A 5,118-nucleotide genomic window follows, 5' to 3' on the forward strand; every position below is an offset into this window, starting at 1 on the left:
ACAAATTTCTTTAGGATTTTGAGTAAGGTTTTATTAGTTGCCTCTACCTGATCAATACCTTGTGGGAAGTATGGGCTAGAAAAATGGTGATGGATATGAAGGGAAGTGTACAATTCCTCCATATTGAGATTTTCAAAATTACTTCCATGGTTAGTAAAAATGGTAGTTTGGATGCCAAAGTGACATATCATATGATATAGTATAACTTTGGACACTTGAATAGTAGTGGTAGTGACAAGGGGGACTGCTTCTACCCACTTAGTGAAATAATCAATGGTGGTAATTTTCCATTTGTGTCCTTCTAAAGAGAGAGGCATGATAACACCAACAAGGTCAAACCCCCAATAGGTGAATGGCCATGGCAACACAATACGGTATAGATCCTAAGATGGGGCTCAGATGATATTAGCATGTTGTTGACAAGGTAGACATCATTTTACAAAGTCCCATGCATCATGCTCTAGAGTAAGCCAATAATACCTAGCCCAAAGGATTTTCTTAGCTAGAACTATTTTGCTTGTGTGAGCACCACAAAGTTTGGCATGTACCTCCTTGAGGGCCATTGCAACCTTATTTTGGTCTAAATATTGAGAGAGAGTATCATGATAACCATGACAATATAGGGTTTGAGCGATGATAGTATAATGGGAAGTTCTAGGAATAAGGTTCTAGCATTGGGTTCATGTGAGATGGGGACATATGATACTATTTTGTAGGTAAGTATTAATTTCATGGTACCATGGGTATTGGGGGCCAACCAAGATGTACACTTGTGTTGATTCATTATTCTCATACACAGGCTCATGTAGCTACTCAACTAAGAATTCATACTATGTAGCCTCCCATGAGATCTCTAAAAGTGAGCCAATAGTGGCTATAGCATCTGCAACTTTATTTTGCAATTGTGGTATCTGCATGAATTGTATCTAAGTAAAATGTTCTCTCAATTGATCTACCAACTCTTTGTAAGGTTGTAACTTGTCATCTTTGGTTTGATATTCATCTAGAACATGTTTGATAATGAGTTGTGAATCTCTGAAGACCTGTAACTCTATGATGTTCCATTCGACTACTATTTTGAGTCCTACAACAAGGGCCTCATACTTTGAGATGTTGTTGGTACACTAAAACCATAGTTTAAAAGATTTAGGAATGTAGTCTTCCTAAGGTGTGACCAAAACATGTTGGCTCTAGAGCCATGGGATGTGTAAGATCCATAAAGTATAACTTCCATAAGGGTTGTTCTTCTATTAATTAGAGGTGCTCGTCTGGAAATTCCATAATGAGGGGGTGATCTGCAACCAATGGTGCATCTACCAAGTGATCTGCTATAACCTATCCTTTAAGAGCCTTTCAATTGATATATTGGATATCAAATTCACTGAGAATCATGACCCATTTAGCTAGAGGACCTATGAGCACTGTATGTGACAACATATATTTTAAAGGATCAATTTTGGATATGAGTTACACAATGTGGCTTAACATGTAATGACACAACTTCTAAGTAGTAAAGACTACAACTAAGCAAGCCTTTTCTATTGGTGTATAATTGAGCTCATATCCCAATAGATTATGATTGATGTAGTAAATAACTCTTTCCTTACTTGCATCATCAAGTTGTGCTAGAAGAGCACCTTGTGCAGTTGGGGTACTTGTGATGTAGAGTATGAGCCGATGGCCTGCAACCAAAGGAACCAAAATAGGTGGATTAGCAAAGTATTGTTTTATTAGTTGAAAATTGCATTGGAAAATGGGGCCCCACCTAAAATTCTGATCTTTTTAAAGTAAATGTGTAAATGGTTGACACTCTTTAGTAAGCTATGAGATAAATTGCCTGATTGATTGTAGCTTTCCTTGAAGAGAGTGGAGCTACCTGAGTGTCTTAGGAGGATCCATATCCATGATGGCCTTGACCTTCTTAGGATCAATCTTAGTACCACGCTATGATATAATGAATCCAAGGAGTTTTATTGAAGTAACATTGAAGACACATTTCTTAGAATTGCACATGAGATGATATTTAGCCAATCAATCAAACACTTCCTCAAGATGAGACAAGTGATCAAGGGCATTAAGCGATTTGACTAAAATATCATCCACATAGTCCTCAAGAGTTTTGTGGATGAGGTCATGGAAGATGACCATCATGACACGTTGATACGTTGCCCTAATGTTCTTTAACCCAAATGGCATCATATTATAACAAAATGTCCCCTAAGGGGTGGTAAATGCTATCTTATGTTGGTCCTCCTTTGCTATTTGAATTTGATTGTATTCAGAGAAACCATCCATAAGTGATAAGAGTTCATGGCTGGTGGTGAGATCAACAATCATGTCTATGTTTGGTAATGGGAAATCATCCTTTGGACAAGCCCTGTTGAGATCTTTGAAGTTTGTGCAAGTTCTGATATCACCAAAAGGTTTTGTGATAGGTACCATGTTGGAGATCCATTCTAAATAGTTAATCAAGAAAATGATCTTTGCCTTTAGCAATTTTTCTAAATTCACTTTAGCCAGTAAAGCAACTTTGGGGTGCATCTTACGAAGCTTTTGCTTGATAGTTTGGCCTTTGGATCCATGACCAAATGGTCTACTACTAACTTGGAGTCCAACCCTAACATGTCTTGATTGGTCCATGCAAAGTGACCAAAATTTTCATGGAGGACTTCAATGAGAAGGTCTGCCTACTCAAGTGGTAGAGATGCCGTGATATATGTGGTATCTTGGTTAGACTAATATTGACCGGTCTAGTTTCTTCTATTAAGACTGATGATATTGTAGGCTTATGATCCTATGGGGGGAGGATGGAATTTCCATCTTTGGGTGCCTCTAATAGGTTTTCACCATCGGATATGTCCTTTATTTTCTTTTCATTTTTTGAATCATTCAATGGTGCTCTAGAGGAATTTTCATGAGAGGATGGCTTTCTTTTGCTTTTTTTCTTTCTTGTTTCATTTTTTAACTCAATTTTGTGAAAAGAGATTTCCTCCTCCCCAAAGTAACCTGTTGGATCTAGTTTGTAGACATATACTGATGGTGATAGTAGCTATTTATGTGATGTTTATGCCCTCGTGAATTTAAGGAGTACGTGCTCTATAGAGAATTCATCAACATGGACAACACTTGGTTGGTCCCAATAAATGAGTTCAGAGTGAGCGAGTGGTAGGTCTATGTGATTTAAGGATAATTGGACAAGAATAGAGGCTCATAGGATAATTTTGTCAAGGAAAATATCATTGTAGGATTTCTTTTCTACCTCCTCAAGAATGTCTTCAAGCTCAATGGAATTATTTTGGATGTTTGTGAAGGCGTGGCCTTCTTTCGTAGTGCCCCAAGTTATGGGAGTCCATAGCCAAAGCCTTTCATTTTCTTTTCTTGGTTTTCTTCTATAGGATGCCTAATGCCTGATTCTAGATGACCTAGACCACCTCCTTAATAATCCCATTGCTTAGTGGCAAGGTGATGCGACTAGGGATATTTTTGTTTAAAGTGATCAAGAAGTTCTTCACTTTTTGGAGGTGGCTCTCTGTATAGCCATGTGCTAATTTCTAGAGAAATTTCCTCTCCATTGAGGATAATTTTGATAATAAATGTGGTAGGGCCTAGCTATCTAAGTTGAGAGGTGGTATTTGGCCTTGGCCCTTGATGTGTTGGGCACCCTTGAGTATGTGGATCAAGTGGCAGAGCACTAACAACATAAGCATTTGTGAGACTGTATTCACCACAATATTGGTAGTTGATCTTAACCATGGAAAGAGTGAAGGCTAAAATGGTATCTAGATCATGGTAAGTGCCAGAGGAATTGGCCATGGTGTGGCCAACTTTGATTCTAGGACAATGGTTGGTGTATGAAGCTTTGACTATATTGCAATAAGCAAAGGGTTCAGGATATGCATGGATGGTTACCTCAATGCAATTATGCAAAAATTTGAAAAACTGATGAAATGTGGATGTAACGGATTTCATGGCATGAATCCATGGTTGGCCAAGGAGGATGTTATATGGAAGGCTAAAATCAACTACATGACAAACTGTTTCTTGAGTGGCTAGGTCGACTCTAAGGGAGAAAGATGGTTCCTTCAGTGGTGTGCTCCAAGTTGTCATATGATTTGATGGTAATTACCTCATTAATAATATTTTCCTTAGTGTATCCTACCTATTTGATGAATTTTAAAGTACATAGATTTAAAGCCGATTCATTGTCTATCATGACCGATTTGACTACAAAGTCAAAACCCATGACAACTATGCGAAGTGGAAGTATATGATCAAGTTTAATTGTTGGGATGTCAGAGGTCTTGAAGGACAAAGCACATGATGTGAAAATGTGGTCAACCAAGTTGTGGAACTTGGTGGCATTTATGTCAGTGGGGATGCATGACTCATGGAGAGTACTATCGAGGATCTCTTGATAAAGTGGGTTTGTTTGTAAGAGATCTAGAATGAAAATTTGAGCTAGTGTGTTTCGAAGGTGTTCCAAGATATTATATTGTGACCCTAATGGGGGTGATCCTAATGAAGGTACTCCTGATGGAGGTGGCCTTGATGGTGTAGATATAGACAAGCCAACTATATTGAGTCGAACTTGGCGAGTAGTAACTACACATTGGGTATTTGGGCCTTTGATGTTTATAACATTGATAGACAACTCAACTTGGGCTATGCAGCCAATAAGGTTTCTGTAGTCTAAGTATGCTAAGGTATAGTTTTGAGACTTATCTTAGTTATCATCATGTTTGTTTTGAGCATTTTTGGGTTTGTTGGTAGGAGTGTTGGTAGATGCTTTTCCTGTGTTTGTATTATGTGGAGGAAAAGCATTTTAATATATCATTAACCTTGCATTGGGTGATGCTTGTGCCCCCACTGTGATCTCTTTCTGGTCAATAAGGTATTGGACATAGTTTTTGTGTTGCATGCACTCGAGGGTGTATGTCCTTTGACATGATGAAATTTTCAAAACTCATTATCCTTATACCAGGATGCTCTAGATTGATTGTATTCCAAGGGTTGTGTTTGTGGATGTCAGATAAGATTATCCTTGGCTAGTTTCTCAAAGATTGCATCAAGAGGTTTCCCCAATGGGGTGTATACATGGGGTTATCTCTGAACACATGG

Source organism: Cupressus sempervirens, chromosome 9 (assembly GCF_028749045.1).
Source record: "Cupressus sempervirens isolate cs-2001-9-10 chromosome 9, ASM2874904v1, whole genome shotgun sequence".
Lineage (NCBI taxonomy): Eukaryota > Viridiplantae > Streptophyta > Pinopsida > Cupressales > Cupressaceae > Cupressus > Cupressus sempervirens.